Consider the following 10123-nt stretch of genomic DNA (forward strand, 5'->3'; position numbering starts at 1 on the left):
TCTCAACGCTGATACCTGTCACATTTGAAAAAGCCTCGGCGCTGCACGCCGTAGAGAATCAGATTTATATATGCAAAAGGGCAAATACATTGCCAGAAAACACAAACCTGTCAGTTGCATTTCCCAAGCATGCTCTGACAACAAGGGGATGCAGAGGGAGAGAGCGGGGCGGGGGAAAGGCATCTACAGAAAAACAAAAACACTGTTTTTATCTCAAGGTTTCTGCTTTAAGATGGGAAATTATATGGGCGCTGAAAAAAAACAAAAACGAAACACTCACGCAAGTTTGAAAGTCCTGATATTAAGACACAAAGGGTGCGGATTCTTAAGGGTAATGGAAGGGATAAATCTTATCTTGGTGAGTCATATGAAGCTGGCTCTGGAGTCTTAAGTACGGTACACATTTGTCAGAGAAAGAGAAGGAGAGAGAGAAGGAGGGAGGGCGGGAGGGAGAGATAGCCTCGCCACAAGTGAGAGCATGATGACAAATATTTCAATCTGGATGGAATATGCCTCGCCGCTCCTTCCCCCCGACGCGCAGAGCAAGTCATCTGTGTTTCACTGCCGAGGAAGTAGGAATCAGAGCCGGGTTCAACGGTGTTTGCAAAATATTTTAAGCGTTTGTCGTATCTCGCTCGGAGTAGCAGACGGGCGGGGTTTGCCACACGGGACAGGAGAATGTGTCGCAGGGAGAAGCGACAGTCACAGCGGATAAACGCTGGAATCTGAAGGTGATTCTCGGGTGTCAGCTCTTAGTAATTCTTCCAAATATCAAAGGGTGACTTCTCTGTATACATAACTTTTCCACAAGCAGGACAACTCAGCCTTTGGAAACTAAGTGTCTGATGTCCTCAAGAATAAGCTCTGGAAAAAGATTAGAAAATGATAATAACATTAATCCAGATGAGTGCCTGCGCTTGAGATTTAAATGTTTTGACATCCTGTGTAATAAACTGGAAGGGTTTGAATGAAGTGTGCCCATAGGAGGTAGGAAGAAGCAAGTGAAAGATAGGTGCATTATGGGAAATGCAGTGTAATCATGATTTTGGAGCAAAGACCCTAACTGCAAACTTGAACTTGGGACATCTCAAACGCAGCTGCTTTAATTCTGACAGTGCTCTGTTCGCTCCAACTTAATGAAATCCAAAATTAAATAGCTAGATTAACTTCTTCAATTACTGAACCCACGACAATCGATGTGAAAGTTCGGAAAGGAAAAATTGAAAACTTCAACTTCTCACGAGTTGAAAAATGAAAAAAGCTCTTCATCGGCACTGCGTGGGTGTGTTTTGATGGGGTTTGACTGACAGCAGCCGGGCAAACAGCGACAGCAAACAACTCCACGAATGTCATCACATTTTGATTGTTGCTAAGAAGGAGAAGAAGGAGAATCTTTAGTCAATCACATATCATACAGTGTACAACATTGTGAAAACAGTACTTCGAATTGAACACATCGCGAGGGAGCAGTGGTCAACGGACGTGCCACGGGACTAACTCCAGATCTTAGCCAGTGCCTTGGTCAAGGACACTGACCGGAGAATCAACCTAATGTACATGTTTTGATGGCAGTTGCGCCGGAGGAAACCCACGCAAGCACGGGGAAAACATGAAAACTCTGCACTCCTTGTTGGTGCACAAACATCCAAGACCATTCACCATTCAGTTCAGTCCAGTTCGACGAGACCAGACCAAATGTCTTGCATTTTTAAAACGCAACCCCGTCTCCAGGATGAAATGCAGGCTGTCAAAGTGTCCGCAAACCACCAATCTCTTTAAATCTGAACATGTCATAGGCTACCGACATTTCAACAAAATGTGTGTTATCACATTCAAAATGACATGTTTGCAACCTGACTGCCATACCAGAAGGTTTGAGACTGTGTGTCAACATTTATAAGTCAAACCCCTGGATATATTTAAGGAGAACTCTTGAATTGAAAAAAAAAAATATATCCCAGGTGTAATCAGGGCTGAATGAACAATGCTGGAGACCCCTTTTAGTCGTGTTCATGATTACAAAACTGGTTGCTTTCAACGAGACCTACGGACATCTCTAGCTGCCAAAACAGGATCTTTTTCTTCCCCGCGACGAGGTGGTTTCCAGGCTGAAATGCACAGCCTTGTCACAACTAAAAAAAGAACAGTTAACCTCAAGAAATGTAAAGTTGCAACTTAAAGAAATGAGAGTGCAGAAACGCACGCTGCCAGCATCAATTCCGGTGATTGCGCTAAACGACACTGAAAGCCCTGACATGCATCCAGTGCACATACTGTAAATATGCACACATAGATGCCACGACTGCTTTGGCATAAAGTGTTGTGTTGACGTGTGCCAGCATTGCTTGATCAAAAAGCCGGGCCATTAAACAAAGACAACACAATGTCATTTTCCTACCTTGTACACAAGGTAAGAGTGTAAGAATGTCGTATTTCATTACACAGTGGGCAGGTATCAGCATGAAGAAAAATCTCTATGTTAATTTCCCTTCATCGAGGTTGACGTATAAGCGAGACGGTGATGGGAGAAGTCGGTGCGCAGCAGCCTCTGGAACAGCAATGCGAGGGGACTCCCATGATGCAAGGGGGAGGTTGGATGTGGGTGAAGCATGCCGCGGGGAATCTTTCATGCACTTCCCAAAGACAATTAGAAGTGGAACGCTGTTTTGCTAAGGCTATCGGTGACAAGGGGGAAGAAAAGGGACCTGCTTTTGCCGCCGTGCGCGGTGTCAAGATTGGTTACGCTGACAGTAGTAGGTATGTGCGCGGTGTCAAGTCGACAATGACGTTATCGCAAAACAAAGGAAATAATTTGACAGGTGGGAAATGTTGGTTTAGACCCCATGTGTTGTCAGCGAGGAAGGATGTGTCAATGACAAGCCGCACTGATGCAACCTGGAGAAATAGGAGATGAAAAGCACACTTCCTGTGTGGCCCTAATCAGGTTCCTGTGTGTCTGTAGCCACCGGTGGTGCACACACATCTGTCTCTAACCCTGTTATTACACACACACACACACCCACACCCACACACACACACACACACACACACAACAAGAGTCTTAAAGGAGATAAACAAATTGTACTCTCCGTTCCTTGTCCTTGACACCGCAAAATAATGTAAGGATAAATATATCAAATTTCATAATTCATCACACTGAGCTTTTTGAGCGAGCGATGATGAAGCAATCAAAGCGAGGAGTCATTTTAAAAAGCAGAGCTAATGCGGCAATCAGCTTTGGGTGATTTGTCAATAGCGAGCTCTTCATGTTTCTGCTCTAGTGCGATGCCCTACAGGTAAACAAGAGGGGGAAAAAAAAAAGAGAAACGTTCAAGTGCACTCTTCCTTTCCACCAAACACACACACACACGGAGACACACACACACACGCACGCATACACACACCTCCTCAGCTGTTGTTGTCAGCATGTTAATCAGGCTTTGGTATGGTTGTAGCCCTGGGGCGCTGCGTGATACAAACACAGATAGAATAAATATCTGATTTTAGTACCTTTAAATGACTAACTTTGTTGTCTTCCTCCCTGATGGCTCCGAGAAGAAAAGTTCCTAATTAAGTATTTATGATGTTTAGCGTTCAACAAGGCCACTATCTCTCAGATGCTGGAACATTAAATCTTAAAAAAAAAAAAAAGAAAAAGAAAAAAAAACGACTGATACTGCACGATGTGCTGCTGTGAGCGCCGGTGACCTTTCTGTGAGAGGCCATCGGTGGTACACGGCTGGCATTTGAGACGAGATCATTACAGCGCTGGCTTTAATTGAAGCCTTTATCCCAGGTGTAATCAGGGCTAAACAAACAACGCTGGAATCATCCAAGACCCAATTAGGCCTATGGGGAGAGCTGTGTGCAGAGATGCTATGTGCTGCTGCTTCTTCATAATCAGCTGAAACTAATACTTGATGAAAGAGTCTGATATCTCTACCTGACGCTGCGACTAATTGTCTGTAATTAGTACAAGGAAGGGGTAATTGTGAAGGTTGATGTTATTATGAGAAATATCATTGGGTACAATATTCAAATTTTTCCATTGTGTGGGCTTTGAGAAAAAAAAAAAAAAAAAAAGCATGTCTAGGAAGCCATTTAATTGCTGTCATAACGGGCACTTTCACATGGGAATATCACATGATTGCATTAATTCGAAATTGGGATGTTTGAAAAAGGAATCTTCATTAGGAGGATTTTGTCATCTACTAATCAGTCGTTGAAACGGAAGATTCCGCAGTAGGAGACAGGCGGTAATCTTCACACGGCGCCAAAGACCTCCAAATGACTCCGCACCTCTGTGCCCGAGAGATAAACAAAACCGAAACTGAAAAGAAAAGGCACGCCAGTGATACTCCTCTGTAGTTAATTAAGTGACGAAATAAGCTTGGAAATCCCCTGAATCAAATTACACAACAGGGGCGGCACGCAGGCAGGATACACACCAGTGCTGCTGTGTAACGAATGGGCTTAATGCAATCACACATCTTTAATGAAATCATGTGAATTAATGTTTCAGATCTTTGCTTTTATGAATCTGCCTCCGGTGGCCGATGCACCAGGAAGTCAACGGAAATTATTCAGCCGTTGCTCCATGGAACAAAGTCTGTGTGTGTCAGCACATGCCTGGGAGGAAATGGGGAAGTAATAGGACAATGAGGGATGATGCACTTTTCCTTGATATTGCAATATAGCGCCTGTATATAGGTGTACTTTTCATATGTTAATACATGTATTTCTGCAACGATTTCCATGCAAATTAGGCAATTACTGATTCGATTACTACTGTTTAACATATGGAGCGGGTTCTCTTGTACCGTTTACATCCTTTATCCTTATCTGGTGGGTCATGATGCAAAAGTGGGTCACACATCTGTTTGAAGTGGATTGCAGGCGTGTGCATGTCCATTATTAGAAGGAAAGACTTATTTTTAAGTTAACTGTATTTCCAATGCTTCATTTGTACTTTAAAGTACAATGCCATGTCTGCGTCCCTGTACCCTCCACATCCACCGGTGGAGGTTCCTCCAGACCCAGACCATCAAAGCTGAATTGTGCCTATGACTCATTGTTTAAGAAAGATCGTCACATTCCCTCAACATGTGCAAAGTTTACTGTTTCAATAAAATTCTTATTTCACCTCTAATTTGCTTCCTCATTTTAAGTTATTGCTAATTTGCACCTAAAATGGCTGAATTGTTGAGAGGAAGTTAATTTTCACATAGATTTGATGTTCTCACAGATAACGTTTAACAGTTTCCCTGCTCACTCCAGGACTGCAGGGTAACTAGTGAAGAAATAAAGAATGTCGTGCTACTTAAGGTGCATTTTAATTAAACTCCAATTTTCGCCCAGATTTTAGTGTAAATTATTTGGCGGCAGTTGTTAAAGGTGTGACTGATGGCTCTTTTATTGTTTGACAGATCTTTTACTGGTGCTTTTCAGATCAGTCATGAGCAATTAACGACAAAGGAACAACTTTTAGATCGCTAGCTTGGCTGTTAATAATACTTTGTGGTTCACCATGAAGAGTCCTCCATTAGATTGTTTGACTTTCCAAGAAAGGGGTAAAAAGCATCAGCTCCAAAATGCCTTCATTATCAACTTTTTAGCATTCACAACAGAAGACTGTGTTGACTGTGAGAACCATTATTACTTGAACAAGAATTGTCAGTTAATTGTCAACTTGATGTGAGACCCAGTCCCAGTACACCCCTTGCCCCTACCTCTTAGCTCTACTCCTTCATCGTGCGTTCATGTCTATGGGTAGGGTGTCCCGATATATACGGGGGAAGTGTTAGACATACAGATGCACACATCAAACCACGGGTTATGAGACCTCTGCTTATTCAACATATTACATTTACATTAAGGGCATTTAGCAGACTCCTGCCAACCATCACATCAGGAGAAGTTTGGGGTTCAGTATCTTGCCCTAAGACACGTTGACATGCAGACCAGGGGAATCAAACCAGCGGCCTGCAGATAACAAGACACTGGCTCTACCCTTGAGCCACAGCCACCTTGCATATTAAGGTCCATTTCTTTGTGGCTAGCTAATTTTCCATTAGTATTGCTGTTTATGACAGTCCTTTATTTGGTGTATTTCAATGTTGCATTGTGATGTCACACAGTGACAATGATGCTCAAAATGTAACTTCAGCTCAGCAGTGAAGATGCTACACTTGGTACCGCGGCCAGGTCTTCTTTTTTATTCAGTGACTTGGCTAATAGCGGGAAGTTTTGAACAAATTGCGATCATTCACGCTTTTCTTATCTCTGTTAAATAGCTGAGCCTTAAAGGTCTCATATTATGAAAAACAAACGGTGTCTACATATATAAGCTGGTCCTCCCGGAGCCTACCAACTCCCACAATGAGGAAAGCAAACAAGTCCTGCATGGTCTTTGCAGCCCACCCACTGGTAAAACAGCGCTCCTACAGGCTGTTCAGATTCAGCTACTTCAGTTATGTAACGACAGGAGAGTTTTTCATAGGCTGGCTTCCTCTGGGCGATGATAGGAGAAATCCGAGAGGGTTAGGTGTGTCCAGCTAGACACACAAATTGCTAGGTTGCTGGTTGTAAAAATCTACAGAAGTGCTCATATTCTGTCCCAGCTATAGAAGAACAGAAGAGACAATGGTTGCATTTCATTTTTAACGACAATGTGCCGGCTACGCTTCCTGTTAGTTTGTATGTGTGTGCTAACCACTTCACGTCGAACTGCTTCAGCAACGAGGGTCAGTACAAAGCTGGCTTTGTCTCAACACTGACCCTCGTAAAAGGATCAGTCCCACCCATACAACACCCAGCAACTGCACCTGAGCCACAGGTAAGTGTCGCCACGTTTTGATACTATTTACTATTTGCAAGTATGGTGAAGTCAGCTTGAAATTGGCCAACTAGTTAGCTCCGCTTCCGCCCGCTATGCAATGGTGTTTGAAGCGAGTTTAATGTTAATAATATTACGAGGGAGTTTGGTTGTAACAGTAAAAGGTATGGAAAAGTGCAGACTGGAGACAGAGACGATGTGAACATTAGCTACATGGTAGTAACTGTAACAACACATAGAACAAACTAAGTAACATATTAAGACACACTAACAATTCTGAAATGTCCTGCTGCAGCCGCAGAGTCTGTACTTCTTCAGGAGCCTCTCCTTCTGGGTCCGATTCTGGGTCAAACTGGTATGGTTGAACGACAGCATCTCGGCGAGCCACAGCGTTACATCCACCGTAATCATTAGTGTATGCTACCGCTAGCATCAGCAGCATCCTCTCCCAGAGAGGGGCGTGTAGCAGGCAAGGCAGGTGTTGACAGACAGAGCTCATTAGCATTTAAAGGTGCAGGCACAGAAACAGCCTGCTCTTAGTAGAGCTCACTTGAACAACTTTTAGACAGCTGAAATTCAGGACCACGGATGGGTTTGGGGCAATAAATTACAAGTAAAGTGTTGTTGGACCTCTGACAGCTGTGTGAAATTGATGAAAAACAGTATATTTTGGGACCTTTAATATAAACATGTTATGCAAAGAAAACAAACAACAATAAAATAAAAGTTGTTCATTGGTCTATTTTTACTATTTCTTTTCCCTATCTGTGGTACAAGGGTGGCAAGTAGAAAAGCACAGGAACGATGTGCTGTTAAAAGCACATGAAACTGTTAAGAAAACTGAAGATTAGGGCAAATGACTTTCAACTTCCAACCCCGATTCTCAGCACCTATTAGATCCTGTGACTCATTGTAAATGCATTGCAATATAAATGGATGTGGAGTTGACTTTTCGCAGCGAGAGAGTGAGAGTGACTGGGGGTGTGGTGATGATGAAAAATAAAAATGTCAGCAGCTCATCTGATACACAGCTACATGGCTTAGTGATCGACTACCCTACAAGCCCGCAGGGGTTACGTTACCGATCTCTTTGTTAGCTAAATGTCAGTGCCCCACCTGGCTGCTATCATACACTGTCTGATACCCCCAGGCAGCACTCAGAGATACCGCCGAGGTCCAGAGGTTCAGACTTACTCTCTCGGCCAGTTTAAAGCCAGATGTACAGTGCACATCTCTATGGACAGGGTGAGGTTGAAGACAAGTGACACCAGCCTGCTTTTCACCAGAGGGCTAACCTTTAGACTTACAATATGCGATTTATCAGGGCCATAACACAATCCCTCAGCTGGCCCATCACCTTCACCAGTGAAAAAGCAGGAACATGACGCATTCTAATTAAAGATGCTTCTTTCCCCGGGACAGGTTTTGGTGTTGACAAATGAAATTCAGTATGTATGTGGCACAACGACCAAATTATGCGATCAAAATTGCAAATCATGTTGTCATGATAAAAAAAAAAAAAAAAATGCATTAGTTTGTTTATTTTGTGTTGAACTCCATGGTCACAAGACCGTGAAAAACTGCAGGAATTGATAACACCTGATTAACTAGATAGCAGGCTGCATAACACCCCAGAGCACATTTTGGATGAGAAAACTTTGACAGCGTGCATGAATTCCTTTTAATGATGGCAAATTTATGACAGCCGCATCCACTATGTGAGCTATTTAGGTAGGATTGCTTCATAAATATACTTGGCCAGACTTGACATAATGCTCCTGTTTAGAATACAGTTTTCAGATGCTCTTGACTCCTCTGAACCTGAGCTGCCGCAGAGTTTGTTTGCTCTGCAGAGATCTCCGGGCCGGTTTTTGAATTAAGTCACTCAGGTGAATTATAGATGAAATGTGTGTTGCATAACTTGCTTGGTTATTTTTCAAGCATAAAAAAAGAATTTGCAACAGCACTTTTGGGCGCTTTAACGATTGCGGAGTGAGTGCCTCTTCACTCGACAAAAAACGCACTGTTAGCCTACGTTTGTGGCGTTGGAGGGGTGATTGGAAGTGGGTGCTGCATGTGCATGATTGCACACACATTACCAGCATTCAATTACCACCCAAAGTTAAACCAACAATTGTCAGATTAAGTGTTATAAAAACGGCTCTGCATAAAAAACAGATATTCGCCAACCACACATTTACCAGCAGCTTGCACTGAGCAGTTTCCTCTTACATCATGTCTCTCTGTCCTACTGTAACTCCTACTTACAACACCTGTGTGTAGCAGAACCGTGGCAGACGTAATGGGAAAGTCTCTCAATTTCATCCCATGTGTTCACTATTGTGTTAATATTTCCATTGACAGGTTAAAAGCACACGATTCTGCATACCACAAGCAAGAAAGGCGTTGCCTGTATCCATGGTGATGGCTATTTGCCTCTATGGTAGGAGTTTACTGTGTTCATTTATGCTCTAACCCTGCCCCCAACAGCTGTGAGCATGACACCTAGCAGACCAAACTGCTAAGTGGGAGGGACTGATGCTTGGGATTGTGCGCCACATGGTGCATCATGAAGTTGTAAGTGTGGAGAAACACACTTAAATTAGGTGCAGGCGGCACTTGAGGGGGCAGATATGACATTAAATGTGTAGCAGACAAAAAAGGTGGTTGAAGGTGTGGTGACAGGTTTTGGTGAGGATTAATTGTTGTGAAACGATTATCAGCTGAGAGAACATAAAAAAACATACTTAACCACAAGTTCAGCAAGTAACTTCTTCACTATGCTTGTTAATTGGATCTATCGATAGCAACTAATGTCAAATGTATGTTCGCCAGTCTCTATTGTTTCCCATACTGTTTGTGTTTAAGCAGGGCCTTTTCTATAGCCTTTTCCTCTCACCCTCCACCCCTAAGCCCGACAACCACAACACATGGACAACAGCCATCAGAAACATCATCAACAGTTTAACAGAAGTCACTTGCTTCAGGCTGCATTTCGCAGGAGGTAGGTGGCTTTCTGGATGTGGTGCTGCTGCTGCCGCTGCTTGTTGTGCCTGACCAGCAGCTGTATTCAAACATACAGGACATCCATCGCACCGACCCTCTAGCATGTGCTGCTCTAGGCGATCACTCACATGGCATTTTTCAAGAGCCGGCCCTGTGTACATGGTATTTTGTCTTCGTGTTGTATAAAACATGAACTAAACATTTGTCATGTGCCGTTTTCAGAAGTGGAACTCTTTCAGTACAGTTTTCCTGACATGTTTTGGAGAACACCGTCTGAAGGGT

This window comes from Sparus aurata, chromosome 1 (genome assembly GCF_900880675.1).
Source record: "Sparus aurata chromosome 1, fSpaAur1.1, whole genome shotgun sequence".
In the NCBI taxonomy this organism is placed as follows: Eukaryota; Metazoa; Chordata; class Actinopteri; order Spariformes; family Sparidae; genus Sparus; species Sparus aurata.